The sequence below is a fragment of the Ambystoma mexicanum genome, chromosome 7p, assembly GCF_040938575.1.
Source record: "Ambystoma mexicanum isolate Mex_15411 chromosome 7p, UKY_AmexF1_1, whole genome shotgun sequence".
NCBI lineage: Eukaryota > Metazoa > Chordata > Amphibia > Caudata > Ambystomatidae > Ambystoma > Ambystoma mexicanum.
In genome coordinates, this window is record NC_090939.1 from 464,101,970 (window position 1) to 464,123,961 (window position 21,992).

Below are 21,992 nucleotides of genomic sequence, written 5' to 3' on the forward strand. Positions count from 1 at the left end.
AGTACCCGGAACGCTACCCTAAAATATAAAATGTCAGCGAAACTCACCTGAAAATGATGCAAACACACATGAAGAACATTTTGAAATGAGAAAGGTGTACCAGTATGCTGTCATTAACCTATTACTGGCCAAAATCTACATTCTCACACGAAAAAGTACACGGGACGGGCCGGAACGGTACCCTAGCATATAAAATGGCAGGGAAACTCACTTGAAAATGATGGAAGCACACATGAAGAACATTTTGAAATGAGAAAGGTGCACCAATATGCTGTCATTAACCCATTGCTGCCCAAAATCTACATTTTATCACGAAAAAGTACCCATTAACCCATTACTGCCCAAAACTTATATTCTATCACGAAAAAGTACCCGGAACGGGCCGGAACGCTACCCTAAAATATAGAATGGCAGCGAAACTCACCTGAAAATGATGCAAACACACATGAAGAACATTTTTAAATGAGAAAGGTGCACCAATATGCTGTGATTAACCCATTACTCCCCAAAACCTACATTTTATCACGAAAAAGTACCCGGAACGTGCCGGAACGCTACCCTAAAATATAAAATGGCAGCGAAACTCACCTGAAAATGATGCAAACACACATGAAGAACATTTTGAAATGAGAAAGGTGCACCAATATGCTGTCATTAAGCGATTCCTACCTAAAATCTACATTTTATCACAAAAAAGTACCCGGAATGGGCCGGAACGCTACCCTAATATATAAAATGGCAGTGAAACTCACCTGAAAATGATGCAAACACACATGAAGAACATTTTGAAATGAGAAAGGTGCTGTCATTAACCCATTACTGCCCAAAACCTACATTTTATCACGAAAATGTACCCGGAACGCTACCGTAATATATAAAACAGCAGCAAAAATCACCTGAAAAGGATGCAAACACACATGAAGAACATTTTGAAATGAGAAAGGTGCACCAATATGCTGTCATTAACCCATTACTGCCCAAAATCTACATTTTATCACGAAAAAGTACCCGGAACGCTACCCTAAAATATAAAATGTCAGCGAAACTCACCTGAAAATGATGCAAACACACATGAAGAACATTTTGAAATGAGAAAGGTGTACCAGTATGCTGTCATTAACCTATTACTGGCCAAAATCTACATTCTCACACGAAAAAGTACACGGGACGGGTCGGAACGGTACCCTAGCATATAAAATGGCAGGGAAACTCACCTGAAAATGATGGAAGCACACATGAAGAACATTTTGAAATGAGAAAGGTGCACCAATATGCTGTCATTAACCCATTGCTGCCCAAAATCTACATTTTATCACGAAAAAGTACCCATTAACCCATTACTGCCCAAAACTTATATTCTATCACAAAAAAGTACCCGGAACGGGCCGGAACGCTACCCTAAAATATAAAATGGCAGCGAAACTCACCTGAAAATGATGCAAACACACATGAAGAACATTTTTAAATGAAAAAGGTGCACCAATATGCTGTGATTAACCCATTACTCCCCAAAACCTACATTTTATCACAAAAAAGTACCCGGAACGTGCCGGAACGCTACCCTAAAATATAAAATGGCAGCGAAACTCACCTGAAAATGATGCAAACACACATGAAGAACATTTTGAAATGAGAAAGGTGCACCAATATGTTGTCATTAACCCATTACTGCCCAAAATCTCCATTCTATCACGAAAAAGTACCAGGAAAGGGCCGGAACGCTACCCTAATATATAAAACGGCAGCGAAACTCACCTAAAAATGATGCAAGCACACATGAAGAACATTTTGAAATGAAAAAAGTGCACCAATGTGCTGTTATTAACCCATTACTGCCCAAAATCTACATTTTATCACGAAAAAGTACCCGGGCCGGAACGCTACCCATAATATATAAAACGGCAGTGAAACTCACCTGAAAATGATGGAAGCACACATGAAGAACATTTTGAAATGAGAAAGGGTCACCAATATGCTGTCATTAACCCATTACTGCCCAAAATCTAAATTTTATCACAAAAAAGTACCCGGAATGGGCCGGAACCCTACCCTAATATATAAAATGGCAGTGAAACTCACCTGAAAATAATGCAAACACACATGAAGAATATTTTGAAATGAGAAAGGTGCACCAATATGCTGTCATTAACCCATTACTGCCCAAAATCTAAATTTTATCACGAAAAAGTACCCGAAACGCTACCCTAAAATATAAAATGGCAGCGAAACTCACCTGAAAATGATGCAAACACACATGAAGAACATTTTGAAATGAGAAAAGTGTACCAGTATGCTGTCATTTATACATTACTGGCCAAAATCTACATTTTCACACGAAAAAGTATCCGGAACGGGCCGGAACTCTACCCTAAAATATAAAATGGCAGCGAAACTCACCTGAAAATGATGCAAACACACATGAAGAACATTTTGAAATGAGAAAGGTGCACCAATATGCTGTCATTAACCCATAACTGCCCAAAACCTACATTTTATCACAAAAACGTACCCGGAATGGGCCGGAACGCTACCGTAATATATAAAACGGCAGCGAAACTCACCTGAAAATCTTGCAAGCACACATGAAGAACATTTTGAAATGAAAAAAGTGCACCAATATGCTGTCATTAACCCATTACTGCCCAAAATCTACATTTTATCACGAAAATGTACCCGGGGGGAACACTACCCAAAATATATAAAACGGCAGTGAAACTCACCTGAAAATGATGGAAGCACACATGAAGAACATTTTGAAATGAGAAAGGGTCACCAATATGCTGTCATTAACCCATTACTGCCCAAAATCTACATTTTATCACAAAAAAGTACCCGGAATGGGCCGGAACCCTACCCTAATATATAAAATGGCAGTGAAACTCACCTGAAAATGATGCAAACACACATGAAGAACATTTTGAAATGAGAAAGGTGCACCAATATGCTGTCATTAACCCATTACTGCCCAAAATGTACATTTTATCACGGAAAAGTACCCGGAACGCTACCCTAAAATATAAAATGGCACCAAAACTCACCTGAAAATGATGCAAACACACATGAAGAACATTTTGAAATGAGAAAGGTGCACCAATATGCTGTCATTAACCCATTACTGCCCAAAACCTACATTTTATCACGAAAACGTACCCGGAATGGCCCGGAACGCTACCGTAATATATAAAACGGCAGCGAAACTCACCTGAAAATGATGCAAGCACACATGAAGAACATTTTGAAATGAAAAAAGTGCACCAATATGCTGTCATTAACCCATTACTGCCCAAAATCTACATTTTATCACGAAAAAGTACCCGGGCCGGAACACTACCCATAATAGATAAAACGGCAGTGAAACTCACCTGAAAATGATGGAAGCACACATGAAGAACATTTTGAAATGAGAAAGGGTCACCAATATGCTGTCATTAACCCATTACTGCCCAAAATCTACATTTTATCACAAAAAAGTACTCGGAATGGGCCGGAACCCTACCCTAATATATAAAATGGCAGTGAAACTCACCTGAAAATGATGCAAACACACATGAAGAACATTTTGAAATGAGAAAGGTGCACCAATATGCTGTCATTAACTCATTACTGCCCAAAATCTACATTTTATCACGAAAAAGTACCCGGAACGCTACCCTAAAATATAAAATGGCAGCAAAACTCACCTGAAAATGATGCAAACACACATGAAGAACATTTTGAAATGAGAAAGGTGTACCAGTATGCTGTCATTTATACATTACTGGCCAAAATCTACATTTTCACACGAAAAAGTATACGGAACGGGCCGGAACTCTACCCTAAAATATAAAATGGCAGCGAAACTCACCTGAAAATGATGCAAACACACATGAAGAACATTTTGAAATGAGAAAGGTGCACCAATATGCTGTCATTAACCCATTACTGCCCAAAACCTACATTTTATCACGAAAATGTACCCGCAATGGGCCGGAACGCTACCGTAATATATAAAACGGCAGCGAAACTCACCTGAAAATGATGCAAACACACATGAAGAACATTTTGAAATGAGAAAGGTGCACCAATATGCTGTCATTAAGCTATTCCTACCTAAAATCTACATTTTATCACAAAAAAGTACCCGGAATGGGCCGGAACGCTACCCTAATATATAAAATGGCAGTGAAACTCACCTGAAAATGATGCAAACACACATGAAGAACATTTTGAAATGAGAAAGGTGCACCAATATGCTGTCATTAACCCATTACTGCCCAAAACCTACATTTTATCACGAAAATGTACCCGGAACAGGCCGGAACGCTACCGTAATATATAAAACAGCAGCAAATATCACCTGAAAGGATGCAAACACACATGAAGAACATTTTGAAATGAGAAAGGTGCACCAATATGCTGTCATTAACCCATTACTGCCCAAAATCTACATTTTCACACAAAAAGTACCCGGAACGCTACCCTAAAATATAAAATGGCAGTGAAACTCACCTGAAAATGATGCAAACACACATGAAGAACATTTTGAAATGAGAAAGGTGCACCAATATGCTGTCATTAACCCATTACTGCCCAAAACCTACATTTTATCACGAAAATGTACCCGGAACGGGCCGGAACGCTACCGTAATATATAAAACAGCAGCAAAAATCACCTGAAAATGATGCACACATGAAGAACATTTTGAAATAAGAAAAGTTAAACGATGCCTGTCATTAACCGATTACTCACAAACATGGTCTATAGTGATTTGTATGCCAGTACCTGGATATATGGAGTAGAACTTGTCAGATAAAGTTATGAGGGTATGCTTTATGGTAGAAGAGCACAGTCTTATCACAGAAGCCTTAGCCGATGGCTGGTCAGGCAAGGCTGCCCTGGAGTTCTTCAGGATGAGGGACACGTGATTCGCTCATGGCCCAATCCAGGAGTTGCAGGCGGACCAGGGTGTGTAGGGGTGAAGGTCAGGGAGGGACTGGGAAAGGACCAAGCTAGCAAAAAAACACAAAGATGAAATGAAAGTGGAGGGAGGGGGGACAGTAAGAGGAACACAAGAGCAGGGGCACTCACCAGCAGTGTCTGGTAGGGCTGCGCAAGTGGAATCAAGTGGGTGAGGGGAGCACATGCAAAGGAGAAGACTCTCCCCTCTTCGCTACCTGTTGGGACAAGTGACTCGCTCAGGATAACTTGGCTAGTGCTGTGGATATGCTTATGTTTATATACATTCCACTGCATAGCAATGGCACTGAGTACAATTCACCAGTGTCACTTACCACCCCCAGTGTAATAAATCTGCAAAGGCGAGAGACATTAGTACTTGTATGTTAGCATCGATTTTGTAACATGTAACCAAATGTAAATACATGAAATAACATTGTAAATGAGATAATATAACATGGTTTCAAGCTACCAATAAGACATGTATGGATGAGCTCTCTTTCACAATATATGCCATCCGTTTTTCAAACTCTTGACCAAGCCACCTGAGAGCCTTGGGAGATCATCTCACTTGTAGGATGTCAGTAAAACCTGCCTTCTATTCCTGTTAATCTAGCACACGAGACAAGCAGATTGTGTTGCCTGAACCAGCTGCATCTGGCAAATGTTGTGCTAACAAGTCACATAAAACGTAACATAAAATGTCTTCCAAAGGTTGTCCATAAACTTTGATGCAGTGTGAGTGTCATAATTTATTGGTCTTTATGTAGACATCTGTGTGTATTTGAAGATATTTATTCTTTATTTTCAAATACATAGTGCTTCCCTAAATGCACTTCGGACATTTGTACAGACCGCTATGGAAATGAGCTAGGTCAAGGCAAGACAAATGATACCAGACCTGGCATGGTCTCTGGCAGAGTATAATTTTTTATTTTGTTTTTTTTTTTTACAGAGTTTACCCATGAAACAGAGGAACCAAGTTGCTGTGTAATAGTCATCTAATGCTGCAACAGTGGATGTTGCCTCTTTTGGAGGATTCCTTGAAAACGGTGTATTAAAATCTTTCTTAATATTCAGCTTAATCTCTTTCTTTGCTCTGCAATATTTTTGTTTCTTCAACTATGATTTTGGGAGAAAGGATTTTCCACTAATTAATTCCATAGCTATCCACTGCCACACAGCAGTCATGTCTGCAAGGAATGGTACAAGTGACCCACTACACAATATATGTGCAAATAAGCAGAGAAATAGTCCACAGCTGGATGAATCATGCTGAGCTGGTACATCATGAGGAGCATGGATTGTCCACTTAGACCAGTCAATTTTGGATGCCACCTGCATGTCCATGAATGTTTGTAGTATGTTTATGTACTTTGTCTAGAGGGTTTTATTGGAGTCTAAATATAGAATAATCTTCCACTTCATGAACACCAGCATAAGTACCCAGTGAGTATTTTGCACATTTTTGGGGATGATCCAGATGTCCTTTGCCATAATATCTGATTTGATGCCAAACTCGTGAACACTTGAAAAGTATCCACGTAAGTCAATGGAATGAATTATGAATAGACTGAAAACACTCACACGTACATCACATTCGGTGACATGTTTTAGAGAAACTCTAGTAAGCAAGAAGCCTTCAATGACTGTGTCAACCAGCCAGTTATCACATAAGAGAGACTTCATGTCTTCAACATTGATGTAAATATTTTGAACTAGGACACTGCATGCGTGGATAATCTGGTATTAAGTCCCATGGAAGTGGCACCGTTTTATTTTTTTTGTTTTGTTTAGGTGAGCTTGACCGCTGCGGTACACCCGGATCATACTCGTCTACCAGAAAAGAGGTCTAAAATGTTCTTTCTTGGGAACATTCTCATATAGGTTTAATTGTTTGGTATGTTTATTTTTTGCTTTAATGTCTTCCTGAGTGTCATCAAATTTAGTTTCACTCATCAGAATACAATCCATTGCGGCTATAGTCTGCAGCTCATCTTTCTGTCTAATTCTTTTCCTTCCAGATTTGCCTTTTCTGACATTCAACCTGAGCTTTTTCAGAGAGTACACTATTCTTTTCTTACTTGAACTCTTACCAATCAATTGACTTCTGTGCAGCCAGAATGTGGTAGCATGTTCGTGAACTGTTGCAAGAGCATGTTTCAACTGGGAATAACTTTACCACATACTTTTAGTCTCGTAATCCGGTAACTATGAAACATCCAGACTCTGCCTGAAGAAATACTCGGTTTGCTTAACTATCAAGTCTGCTAGGCCTTCCATTGTATTTGATTTGTGCTCATCACCTTTTGATATTGTTACAGGTCCTTCATCATAGTGACCCTTCTTTATAAAGTCCACTATCTTTTCCACAGGTATGTAATCAAATGGGAATTCAATATCACCAGAATTACATTTTTTGCCAGCATGCCTGTTTGACAGGTGATAATTCCCCATACCACACTGTCCTCCCAACACTTCCTTTTGATAAAATGTTTGCAAAAAGTAGATTGCCAATACCATTTCATCCATATGAACCTCTTTGTGCTTAGTCAATCTTTTCATCACTGCATTCATGCTTTCTGACACATCAGTCGTAACTCCACTGGTTTTCCTATAAATGCCAACTGTTTCCAAGCCCCATCTGCCTGCCTTTGTCAAGATGTCCTTGCTCAGTTTTTCCTAAAAATATGTCACAAAAGAAGCACTCCATGTTGCCCTTAGTTTTTCCAACAATGTTAGAAAGTCTTCTTCAGTTTTGCAGTCTAAGAGCTGTAGAACATTATTGGTGTACACTTTTCTTTCTGCTTTTCTTCCTTCATGACCTGAAACCCAGAATTCCACGTCTTTCAGTATCTGGTTCCAACAAACCACATGTTTGCATCTTGGAATAATATTCTCTTCAGATTTCACAATAGCAGCTTCTCTGTCTGTTACTATAGTAATGGAACTGTTACACTATGGCAGCAAAGAGCTGTTACACTACGGCAGCAAAGAGCTTTCTTAAGAAGACCTTCCCAACCATGGACTCCGTTTTGGCATCGTTACAAGTTGCCTTGGAAACTGTTCAGGTCACGTAAACGTGCTGGTCAGCTGATCGGACGTACTTCGCTTACACGGAAGCCACGCCCCCTTGTTTCTTAAAGCCTTCAGCCGCGGGAACTTCGTTGCTGCTAATTGTATGTTACTATGTGCCTTTTCGTAGCCTGCCTACGGCACTATTTGCCTTCCTCGGATTACTCTCTGTGAACCTTTGACTCTGAACTCTTGTTACCAGACCTCGGCTTTGTACTCTGATTCTGCTTATCTGGATTACCCTAAGGACTTGTTGCCACAGTAGTTTTCCTTTACTGCCGTTGAACCGCAGGAGCCTCCCCGCTCAACCTTCAGTTTCTACAGGTTCTGCGGTTCTTCACTTCCGCTCAAAACTGAACGCCCTTGTTTTCCATCTGGAGTTTCCAGCTCTACGATCTACTGAGATGCGCTTCAGCGTGAAGTTGCTTGGTCCTTTCTTCCTGTTCTATCCGAATCATCTATTCGGACTCTTAAAACATTCTTACCAGTGCTGCTTATCAAGGACTTCCTTTGCTCAAACTACCTGAATTACTGTGTTCGCATACTGAGAGACTGTTTGTTCTTTCTACTGAAGTGCATTTACGAATGCTTTCCACAACATGCACCAACCAGGCTCTAGTGCGTCCCTCGTGCGGTTCGGGTTGTTCTCCCTATACTAACCTTCCCATGTATTATTTTTTCCGGTTGCCAGTCAAAGGATCGAATCTAAAGGGTCGACAGGTCAAAGGATCGACACCAAAGGGTCGACAGGTCAAAGGATCGAATGTATTTTTTTTTTTTACGTTTATTTTGGGGGGGTCCCCATCCCCTTTTTTTTTGCTAAAAACCACTTTTATTCCCTAAACGAAAACCTAAAAAAATATATATAATTTAAAAAAAAATTCGATCCTTTGACCTGTCGACCCTTTGATGTCGATCCTTTGACCTGTCGACCCTTTAGATTCGATCCTTTGACTAGACACCATTTTTTCCCTGTCGTTTTCATCAACCATTTGGATTTTGTTATCATTATTGAAACTGGTCCAGGATTTCCTCTCAGATCTACTCACATACACTATTTCAGGTACCGGCAGTTCTATTGTGTTTAATAGAATTAATTAAAACGAAACAAGTTAGGCATAATACTCAAAACCTTTTCTGTATCTCTTGCAGCATTGGTCTGGCGGTGCGCTCAATCCAGCTCTTTTGCGTTATGGATTACTCTGTCTGTTCTTACATAAATAACAGAGTGGTACATCGTGAAAAAGAGCCCCTCTCGAAGAGGAAGCCTGATTCTTGAAATCAGGGTAACTGGGTTTTCGGAGACGTCTATGGCTCATCCTACATCTTGATCCAAGTTGGGGTCACGCACACCTTCCGGCTTGGTGAGTAACAGAAACTCCGGTTATTTTGAGGCATACCCTTTGCTACAAAAGAAAAAAATGTTTCATGAGCAATCGTGCGTTTATCATGAATCATTACAAAGGCAAGGATTGCAGCATTTTCCTCAAACAATGAACACTCAAATATTAGTGAAGAGAGGTAAAAATCACCTAATTGAAATGTTGTGTCATATGAAATTAACCTAAAAAAATATGAATTCAACTTCATCACTTCCTAAAAAATATTGATAATGTCTGGAAGAGCCAAAGTTACAATAAGTTCGGGAACCAGAGAGTAATGGCATACAAACCCTCCCAGTGCATAGTGAAGCTCGTAGATGTTATATAAATCATCATGACTGATACTACATTTCTGTTTACCATACTTAAGTTTATTTTTTATTTGCTCTATATTTTTTGGCACTGTAACTCTCATGTGGGTAGGGGAAGCATTTCATTCTGCAATTATTTTCTGGTAAATTGAAGTTGGACCTAAATCTTTATTTTCAGCAATTTCTATTAGCACAGATGGCATTGTGCGAACATGAGCTCTTAAGGGGTATTTTCTCCTATTTCCATGAGGCATGCATGGCTCAGGTGTTTTGTCTTCGCCTAGATAATAGACAATCACTTTTTCAGCACTTCCATCAAGAACTTCATAGCCATATCTGTAAACTGTAACTTCCTCTCTACCAATTCATCTTTGGAAGTAGGTCTTCCACACCAGAGGGCTGGCCCTCGGCAGAGCATGCCTTCCTTTCTGAATCCATTTATACTGATCACATCTCCAATCATCTTTTCTATGCTTTTGTCCTTCATAACTATAGGAACACCTGACCGTTTTCTGGATTAGTTGCTGGAAGTGTGGATATATTGCCTTTTACGTGATGCCTTAAAATGTTGAATACTTCTTGTGGTGAAAGCGGCATTTGTTTGTTCATATAAACTATGCTGCACATTCTGGAGGAAAAAATAAAAATATGAATTAAATTAAAAATGAACACTGTTTGCCTCACACCCTAAGATCATTACAAATACACAGGCAGTGGGTATGTTACTCAAGAAGGGACGCAGTGATAAGGGATGATGTCGGGACATATGGCCTCATTACGACCCTGGCGGTAAGCGCCCGTCATTAACGCCATGGCGTAATGAGCGTTTACGCCGTGGGACGATGGCGTAAAGAGCGCCACATCACGACCCATCGCGCACGAGCATTACGCCATGGCGGTAATGCAAATAACGCCATGGCGGAAAAGGCCCCTACCGCCATCGCTAAGCGAGCAAGGTGCCCATCCGCCAGCGTAAGTAGCGGCCACCGTAATTTACGGCCAGCGTAATTTACGGCCACCGTAATTTACGGTGGCCGTAAAAGGCCAAACCGGAAATAGCGTCATCGCGCCGGAACGGGAAGCAGCCTGTCGGCCATCTTTAAAAACACAATCCATCGCCATCCTACCAAACAACACCAGACCCAACCCTGACACCTGTCCCGACAAAACACCCACCCACCCAAGTTCCCGAAAATGCCGAAATGCGTGAAAAAGGCCTGTGACCGCCTGCGCCAGGAGCGATTCAGCCGGGAGGAACTCTGCATGCTAGCGGAGACCCTGCAGGACAACGCAGGTGTTGTTTTCTCCCCTGAAATGAGCCGGACAGCAATCGGGAAGAAGAAGGCCATCTGGGCCCTGGTGGCTGAGCGCGTCAGCGCGGTGGGGACCGTACCCCGCACCCCACAGCAGTGCCGGAAACGCTGGGATGACCTGCGCATACGGGTCAGAGCCGTCATCTCGGCAAACCGCAACCTTGCCCAGGGAACCGGTGGAGGGTCAGAATCCCCCCTGAAACTCCAACCGTGGGAGGAGATCTGTGCTGCCACCATCGGCATGGAATCCATCGAAGGCATTGGAGGGATGGAAAGGGGAGCCCCGACATCAGGCGATGAAGGTAGGTGCCTCATACAAGACACAGCAGTCCAATCATGTGTAGCACAAGGTTGCCCTAGAGTGTAAATGCAACACAAATCAATACTGCCCATAGCCACATGCGAGCACCACCCTGCATACACTGCTGGCACCCGCATACCTGCATCCACATGCCACACCAAAAGGAGACAACCTGCATGGCACTGCCTGAAATCTGCCTCATCCACTGGCCAAAATAATGTCAACCATTGTCATTCAAAAGTCCGTATACCCATCAATAACGCCCTCCCACCTTTGCTCCACCACAGGCACAGAATCACACCCAGAGGACCAGGAGACCCCTGCGCCGAAGAGGGCGAAGTCCACCAACAACCTCCCTGCACCCTCAACCTCAGCTGCAGTGAGGCAGACCCCACGACAAGCAGGTCCCACTGCAGGCATACCGGAGGTCCCACCGGCAAGCACCCCTGTTGGCAGCAGGCCAGCAGCTGCTGCTCCACCTCCACCGACATTGCCTGCCACAGAAGGCAGGGGGTCAGCGGCCAGCAGCAACATCGGGGAGACAGCTGCAACAGCTGCATGTTCTGACTCGGACATGGAGCAGGAGGTCAGAAGCCCCACTGACCAACTACATTCCCCCTGTTTCTCAGACGCCAGCCCCCATGAGGGCGACACACAGGGGCACACTGAGGCAGAGGAGTGGCCTTCCACCCCATGCCCTGTCCACACTCCACAGGAGGGGACCAGCCCCTCCATCACTCCACCTGCACTGGCCATGGGCCAGCACGGCCAGCCGTCCCTCGAGGACATCACTCAACGGCAGCATCAACTGTCCGCAATGCTGGATGAGCATGCAGCGGAATGTGTGGGGGCTAGGTGTAGCATTGAACAGGCCACGGAGACACTAAGGGCGGAAGTGGCGCAGAGCACAGCCACCCTCAGGGATGCCATGCAGGCCATGTCCAGGGACATCTGTGCAGAACTTGCGGCCTTGCGTCGTGCGGTCATTGGCCTCACCCACACACGACAGGACGTGCATGCACAGGAGCAGCCAGGGACATCCTCCACTGCCAGTTCTGCGCAGAGCAGCCCCGTGCGCCGTTCCGGACGCAACCTGCGCTCCACAGCCAGGGGTGCCCCGGGTGCCGGGAGAGGGGGCTTGTGACGGCCTGTGGACACTGTCACAGGCATCTGTTGACAGCTACTTGGGGTGTGTTGGGGTGTGCAGGGGGGAGGGGGGAGGTGGGAGGGGGTGTGTTGGGGTGTGCAGGGGGGAGGTGGGAGGTGGGAGGGGGTGTGTTGGGGTGTGCAGGGGGGAGGTGGGAGGTGGGAGGGGGTGTGTTGGGGTGTGCAGGGGGGAGGTGGGAGGTGGGAGGGGGTGTGTTGGGGTGTGCAGGTGTGAGGTGGGAGGGGGTGTGTTGGGGTGTGCAGGGGGGAGGGGGGAGGGGGTGTGACACGACAGTTCATGGTTCCAATACACTTTTTTCTTTCAAAAAAAGGAAATGTGTGGACATTTTCATTGCGTATGTGTGCTTTATTGGTGTACAGTCCACAGTGTGCATGCCCCAGAGACACACAGTGCCCCAAGTGCAGTCTCCATGCGATGAACACCAGCCGTGTGTGCTAGAAGCAGTGGTTGATGATACTTTGGCGCATGGCACGCCCCTCCTGTACATCGCCTCCTCCATGTGGTGGCGCCCCATCTGCACCCTCCTCATCCTCATCCTCATCGTCAGGTGGTTGCAGTTCTGCGTCAGGGGGCAGGGGCACATTCCGTCTGACGCACATATTGTGCAGCATGACACATGCCATGACGATCTTTGCCACCTTCTCATGGCCATACAGGAGTGCCCCACCAGACCTGCTGAGGCTTCGGAACCGTGCCTTCAGGAGGCCGAATGTCTGCTCTATGACCACACGAGTACGTGTATGTGCACGGTTGAAGTCCTCCTCGTGCTGGTTCTGCGGGTTCCGGACTGGCGTGAGGAGCCACCTCTTCAGGGGGTAGGCTGCATCACCTGTATGTAGGCGAGAATGTATGTGTCAGTCATGTTGTCTGATCAGGAACATGATGTTCCACCATGGCTGGCATGGAACTGTTACCTTGGCTCACTTCTACATGCACTAATTGATTCACACTATGCAACCAGTATATGCTCATTGCTGCCATGGCCTGTTTTGCATGCCATCACCCTATGTATGCAGAGGGGTTTTGTGCATTGTGGGTGCCCTTCCTCTGTATCCGTTCTCTGTGTTACTCACAGGCCAGTGGAGTATGCATCATCCCCCCCCCCCTTTCTGCCAGGTGGAGTATGCATCATCCCCCCCCCCCTTTCTGCCAGGTGGAGTATGCATCATCCCCCCCCCCCTTTCTGCCAGGTGGAGTATGCACTGGTACGTCATTCCCATGCCCACTTCCATGACATAGCACTCACCGAGTAGCCAGGATCTTGGGCCTGCATGTCGCTCCATGTAGCGTGGTATTGTGGAGTTCCTCAGGATCATGGAATCATGGGTTGATCCGGGGAATCGGGCACAACAATGTGTGATGATCTTGTTGGAGTCACAGACCATTTGCACGTTGATAGAGTGGAACTGTTTCCGGTTGCGGTACGGTACCTCCATGGCACGTGGAACCACCAATTCCACATGGGTGCAGTCGATGGCACCAATGCAACCGGGTATGCTGGCTAGTGCATGGAAACCCACTTTGGTGTTTGCAATCTCCTGGGCAGTCCGTGGTAATGAGATGTGGTCGTCTGTGTGCTTGAGGAGGGCATCGAGCACTTGGATGAGTGTTCGTGAGAATAATGGTTGTGAAATGCCATGCAGGTGCCCCACTGTGTGCTGGTAGGTGCCTGTGGCCAGGAAGTGGAGTACAGCCACTACCTTCAGTAGGGGGGGGATGGCGGTTGGACTTTCTATCATGCTGACGATGTCGTCGTGTATCATGTCTACGATGGCGGTGATGGTGTCCCGGTCCAAACGGTACAGGGTGTGGATCTGCTCAGCTGTGAGGTTGTTTGGATTGGCTCTGATGCGTGGGATTGGGGGCTGCCTGCGTGGTGGCACTGGCTGTGCTGGTGGGGCTTGCTGGGCCTGCCTTGCCCTCCTTCTCCTCCTGCGTCTCCTCTGTGCTGCCTGTTGTTGTTGTTGTTGTTGCTGTTATAGTAGCACATGCATTGCTATCAGGTCCTCCAGCCCCAACATTGCTAGTCGTATTGGCATCATTGTGGAGTGTGACTGGGTGTGGGTAGGGGTGGGGTGTGCTCTTTTTGTACTCCCCTGAGTCTGTATTGCCTTCACCTGTGCTGTTTCTGTGCACCTGTGGCAGCTGCATTCACTTGAATTGGCCCTTTACGGTTGGTTCGCGATGGCGTTATTTGCACCATGGCGGTAAGGTACTTTGCGGCCTCGGTGATGGCGTTAGGTGCATGTCCGCTTGGGTCGGCATTTGCGTGCCTTTCCGCCATGGCGCTAAGTACGGTGTGGGCGGTCGCGTGCGCGCACCCTTAGCGCAGTTAGCGGTAGCGTTAACTACGATGCCGCTATTGGCATCGTAGTTTACGGTCAGGAGTCATGATCGGACCTGGCGGAAAACGATGGCGGTAAGCATTTACCGCCATCGTTTGTCACTTAGCGCCAGGGTCGTAATGAGGCCCATAGTGATAAAGGAAGCATGTCTGGATTTAGTGGCCTATTCTGAAGGAGGTATAATTATGCTAGAGGTGTAATTCATGGGTGAATTCCTCATTCGGAATGTACACCTGTTTTTTTACACCTGTTTCCTATCTTTATAATGGGCCTATTCTGCTACAGGTGTAATATCTCCATGGGGTTGTTCCACCTCTAGCAGAATAGGTTCCATTATAAAGATAGAAAACTGGTGTAAAAATCAAATGTACATTCCGAATCAGGAATTCACCCATTAATTACAACCCAGGCAGAATATGGCCCTACGGGCCATGGATGGGTTACACCTCTCGCAGAATTGGGCCCTAAATTCCACACTATATAATAAAATGGGTCTCTATGTGCTGATAACCAGTAACCTTTGTGTATCAATGGGGTAAACACCATATCTTTATCAGCCTCACAAGAAGCCCTTCACACTGATTCCTCTAACTTTCCCTACTCTTACTGATTATCCTAGAAGGATGGCTGGATGGGAGGCCTTCTGATCAGTAAAGACACGCCATCCACCTCTCTCCCCAATTACTTAATCTCATTTTCTTTTGAGTATGGTTGGTATTCAGCTCCTTGCTCCACCTCCTCTTGCATAATTCTCATCTATTGACCTCCTGGAGTCTTAATCTCTCTTTTCCAATGACTTAGACCTCTTAATCAAATCTCTGACACTGAACTCCTGTCAATTCAACCTGCCCTAAACATGATTACAGCCACTGTCTTCACTTTGACTCCTCATACTCTGACCATTTTCTGGTCACCCTCCACAATCAGTCGGCCCAATCTTTCTGAAACTCACTGGACTAAATAACTCCTCATCTGAATAAAGTCAGGCCTTTCCTTTAGGTGCTCTTTCCATCTGTTACCAACTCCAGTGAGAAGGCCATCCCAGATTTTAATCTAGCACTAGTGCTCTCGTTGAGTACCATTATCCCTCTTGCCTGTGCCTTGAACCTTGGATTTCCCCAACCATCCAGCATCTCAGAACCTATTGTGAGGGGTAAGAAATGTGAGGCCAACAACTTTGTAAAGAGCTTTCAACTTTAGCATTTTATTAAATAAAAAGGTAGAATAAACACCACTCTATCCCTACCCTGAAAAGGATTTTCCTGCCTAGGATAAACTAAAGAAAATACTCTTACAAAAGGATATCTGTCCCTCACACTTGTATACTCCATAAATCAATAAGGAAAAGTATGGCAGTTTAACCCAACAATTATATATAACATAAAACCACATCACAATGTGGCCACTGCCTCTTCTCATAACCTGGGTTAATTCCTATTCCCCAGGTTTGAGCAAGGATTTGCTCCACAGTTCGAAAGAAATCAGGAAATTCTATTTTGCCACAAAGTTCCAACATAGTTCCTTCGGATTCAAAACTTGATAATAAAAAGTTCAGTTGTATAAACAATGTACGAAAAGAAGTGATAGGTTACAACTTCTCCTGGAGTAAGAACAGGATTTACATTCATCTCCTTCAAGTAAACAGCAACTGTCTTTGTCAGGATGATATGCCATTGTGTCGGGAGGATAACTCTGGGGCAACGTGCTCGCCTTGGTAGCAAGACGACGCGGAGCAACACAGGTTCGATGCCCGGGTCCGCACTTAGAAATCTCTGGGTATTAAGCATATTATAAATAACCAATTACAATTGTGGGTGACTTTATTCTTAAGGTCAATGAGGTGGAGAACTTTAAGATTCTGTTACGCTCACCTGGCTCCCACAGTGGCGTCGGTCGGACACGGACTGCTGCGGCCTCCACCAACGTGATGCGTAGTGCAGCGATGACTGACTGGATCTGCCCTCCTAATCTTGTCTGTTTGGCCCGTAGAAATATTCTCCTACAAGTGGAGAGATGGATTTAGCCACTTGTGGATTCAAGTGATAGCACCCCCACTGTCCTCCCCACTAATCACCTCTGAAGCGCCCTCTCAGCAATCTCACCTTATATTCTTGAAGGATGAGCCCTCCATCCTGCGAAGCATGCAGGGGCACGTTGATGACCAGTTACTTTACTGGCTTGAAGGTATTGGAAGAGTTGTAGACGAATCCTGACTCCAAAAGATCCTGGCGAAGAGCCGTAAGTATATTGTTCGTAAGAGTTCAAAATATCTGGAATTCACTCCTGTCCAATTCCTCTTTTATCTTGCAGCTTTGACCCAATAAGAACAATGACAGCTGAAAGCGCTCTGGTAAAAGTCTGTGTTACCCAACACTGTCCGGTAAATAATGCAAAGGGTTAAACTTGCTGCTTTCTCCTTATCTTACAGGTGCGGCATAAGAAGATGTGGCGTGCTGATGAATTATACCTCCGGCGGTAAAATCAGGTAAGCATATGTCAGCTGAAGAGATTGTCTCTGTCTGTTCTCTCTGCTCACCTTGTTGTTTCTTGTCCCCCTTAGGTGCCGGGATTCGGCGATATAAAGATGGAGACAGCGCCGGATAGAAGAGATGCTGCGTGGAACGGTGAGTTTGGCGCGGCGCTGCTGCTGGCGATGCAACGCGTTTAAAACAAAGTCTTTCCTCTGGTTTGAAGATGCAATGAATCCGGAATCAGGTGAGAAATCAGGTAATACTCTTGTTCTAACCTTTGCTTCTTTCCTTCTTTCTAGGTGCTCCAGGTTCGAGGCGGGCATGGCAGAAGGCTGGATGCTGCTGCTGGCACGGTGAGCGTTACGCTGCTGGATGCAGAATAACGCGAAGCGTGTGCTGCTCTTTGGGCGTGGTTTAAATAGCCTCCAAAGTAGTCCCAGGTAGGTGTTCCTCTCCGACCACACCCGAGTAACAAAATAGTACCTAAGGTAAAGTAGTCCTTCCAGGCCTCACATGGGCTTGGATCTTCTTGCAGCATGGTCTGCATCAGGTAAGTGTGCACCTATGAGCCTGGCGGCATAGGCGCCAGGACTGATGTCCCATATGAGCCTGGTGCCATAGGTGCCAGGACTGAACCCAGACAGCCCCTAGCAGGGGTTGCTGGGTTTTCTCAAGGCGACATGATGCCTGCTCCCGGGGCTAATGGACGTGGTCTGGATGCCCGGGGGTATGCATCATGACAGATTCAAAGCTTTCTGTCCTCTATGAAAGAACTCTCCCTCCCCAGCAGGTTCATGAACAGACCCATTCCTTAGGTAACACCTTGGACCTGATTTTCTCAGCAGATTCTGAGATCACTCTTTTTGTGGCCTTTCAAATCCTGTGGTCTGATAATTTCTTTGTTCCCTTCACCTGGGGCATTAAAGGCCCGCCATCTGCTCCCCCAGCCAAATTAGTCCAGCGGCGTGGATGGCGCTCAGTATCTAAATCTGATATGACCTCTTTTATACTTGCCCGACTTTCAGGGCTGTCCCCTGTGGACATGAATTCTTTAACTAGTACTCTGACCGCAGTTGCAGGCAGCCTTGCTCAGCTCAAGACATCTAGGCTATCTTCACGCCCCTCTCAGCAGTGGTTCATGGACACGCTGCGTGCCCTTCGCCTACAACTCAGGCAAGAGGAGTAGGCCTGTATAGGAATGACAGAGGCAGGAATCCACTCTGGGAAGATCAAGGCTACACCCCCTCCAGAACAGTTGGAACTGGGCGCGGAGAGGATCTTACAGCCATCGGCGAGGAGAGTGTCAAAGCTTGTGACAATTGTGACAATTGACAATGTGACAATTGTAACAAACATGTGGTGCTCCATGTCGTCTTGCTTGTAAGGCGAGCAAGTGGCCCCTGAGCTATCCTCCCGAAATCTTTAGCAATGGTTGTTGTATTGGTATCGCCAGGTTTTTAAATACTCTTTGCTTGGTATTGTTTGTATGCTTTTGTTTGGACTAAAGCTTCGCCACAGGGATTTTGGCCCTTCCACCAACTCACATGCTTGCCTGCACAGTCACTTTGGTTTAATAAGTAAAACATTTGTTGGTTTTGCATGGTTCAGTATTCAGAATTGTAATCACTGCTTCTCTCACTCACACGCGAGTGAAACAGCATCAGAGCGATCCGGATTCACTTGCAAGCTGTGAACTCACAAGGTAAGTCGCTCAATCTAGCTCTGCTTGGTGTTCGCAGGTCTTCTGTCATTGTGGCTCCTCGCGGTCAGGCAAACAGCCTTGTCTGGTCCACCTCCGCTCACGCCACTCGAAATTGGGGCTTCCTCCGCTCGGCAGAGGCTCAGGTGCAACCCAGCCACCTAAAGCCTTTAACGAGGGTATGCTACTTCCTCTTCCTGCTGTGCAACCTCTGCACAACAAGCCTTCAATGGGCAAGCGTCTTGTTCTTACGCTTCCCACTGCGCAACCTCTGCAACAGGAATAGCTCGAGGCAAAGACCCTCACAGGACTTGACACCGCTCTTGGCTGCACAATGGTCCCGGCGTCTTCTCTCGTGCCAGCTTCACTTTCCTCTGCAGCCCGCACTGCTTTCTCCTCTCCTGCTGCTCCTGCTGTTCATGTTCTCCCTCTTCCTGCACCTGAGGGGGCTTTCTATGCCTCTCAGTCTCCCTCAGGTGTAGGTTGTTTACAGTAATTAGCTGACTGCTCCCACAGCAATATTCTTCTGAATCCCTCTTCCTCGTCCCAGTACTGAAGGATTATGGGACTTGAAGTCACTGCCAACCAAGTTAGTTTTCCTAACTTCTTCTACCTTACAATATGCCATTCCAAGATTGGGGTTTCAGGGAAAATTAAACAAGGAAGTTTCTCCTTCCTCCTGGCCTGTTCCCACCCCATGTGATCCTCCCGCAGAACACCACCCCCAGGGTTGGGATCAGGAAGCATCTGCCTTCCCCTGGCAACACGAGAAGGGTCCCAAGTCAAGATTCTGGGGGGAATCACTACTGATTCATCATACTATATGGACTTCCATTGCTGCTGTAAAATCCTTTCCCAGGTTCTTCTTGTCGCCTACAAGGAATCACTCCCCATACTCTTACATCCTGCACTCTGTCACATCACACTGCTACACCAACCTCATCTCTTCTTTCCATTTTTACTGTCACAAACTATCCAGGACCATCAGTTTTTACCCTTCTTCCCCCAACCTCTCTTCATTCTTTTGTCTCTCACTGCAAAAGGCTTAAAAATCTGTGATCTCACTATCCTCCTTTCCCTCCTACCCCTCAGTACCTTCTCTCCACTATCCCCCATTCACTCAGATTTTTTGTACACTTCCCATCCTCTGCTCTGCCAACCCTTCCTGTGCACCCACAGACCCCTTCGTACCCCAGACCTGGAGCCCCAATCAATGCCTGCGGGCCTTCGCCACCATATTTAAATAAATAAAATAAACTTTAAATTAATAAAATCCCCTCAACCGTCCTACCAATGAAATTCTAGAAAAACATCACAACTCAAAACACGTCACCATTAACACTGTTGACCAAAAAGCAGGAACTCACACAGGGGACCGGCCTCAAACCCCTCGGAACGACTGCTGACTACCCACCTGAACCAAACAAAACCACTTTATCACCTAACCAAACCTACACTGAGGCTGCTCGACAGACAAGCAACACTACACCACCGCAAATAGATGGCGCATTAAAATGCACCACCAGTGCCCCAACAAGAAGCACCCCAACCACAAGAACAACACATAGGTTGAGACCACCACATCCAAGGTGTGGGAGCGACACCCCCACAAAGGGTACTGGGGTCCCCCCAACACACAATGGCAAAGCAAACTTGACCAAATGGCAGAAATAACATGTGAGTGCGGGGTCCGCCTCCACAGAAACAAATTAATGAGGTAAACTACACGCAACAACATTTCTCCAGCCACAACCATGAACGCAAATGGCACGGGAACATAATACCTCCCAAAAGTGCTGTGGTGTGCCATGTGCTGGCAGCTAGCAGCCCAGGTGGCTGGCACTACCCTTCCACACAAAACACAAACAAAACTGTCTAACCCCACAAGGTGGTTTGCCAGGCCACCCAGTGAGCACAACACACACCACATACACAAGTAACCCCCAGTAAGTCCATGCCCTATTCTCACGTCCATATTCTGACAGACCTGTGGAGGCAAAAGTTAAATCAACATGCAAGAACAAACCAAATTTCAACTTCCTTCAACTAACAGAGGCAACGTCTTTACCAAAATACACCAGACATGTCCCAGATCCACCTGTAAGAGGATTCAATTCAGCACTACAGCTAAGTTAACGCCTAGTCTAGAATACTGAATGAAAACCCTTATTGATATATCTTTATGTCCAGTTCATGCGTTCTGGATGACTACCCCTATATAACACCCCTCTCTTGGAATCCCCCTGACCCCACTGAGCCAAGAAGTAGTTCTGTTTTGCAAGTTTAAAAGGTTTATTTGATAATTTAAAATATATATATATCACACTTTATAATAAATTAATAATTGAATAGCACACTTAATCTGATATGATAAAGATCAACAACGGAGAATCTGGCACTAGCACACTTCTTATAATCACTAATGAGTTGACATGAAATGGATAAGGTAGCACACTGGTAAATAGGAACAAAAGTATAATGTGGTAGAGGATGCTTTATGTAAGCTCAGGTGGATGCAATATTCAATGAATGCAGTACAGAAAATACTCAATATGATTTCAACCAAACAATGTAATCACTTTTCTCTGGCAATCCCCTCCCCCCCTTGATGCAAGGCAAGGAAATGGAAGGAAAACACACAGTTCTCAGAAATGCAATCAATGTAAATCAGTTCACCCCAGCAAGCTTAGACTACATAAGTTTGAAAACACAGGCCCAAATTGCTTTGATATGTGCTGGCAATGAATTGAAAAATATGCTAAAATACTTTTAATTCCCTTTCAGAGGTTCAGGGTGAGTGGTATCTAGTTAATATTAGTCCAGGCTCACTCTTGCAATGATTCAGGGATAGTTAGCAGGTTAAACGAATTTCTGGCAAATGGAAGGCAAGCAGCAGCAGTTTTTACATGTGAAGAAATTTGCAAATCGCGGTAAAATTCGCGAATGCGTGTTCCGCGATTGCGGTAAAACTATAGGGGGTAGGAATGCGGT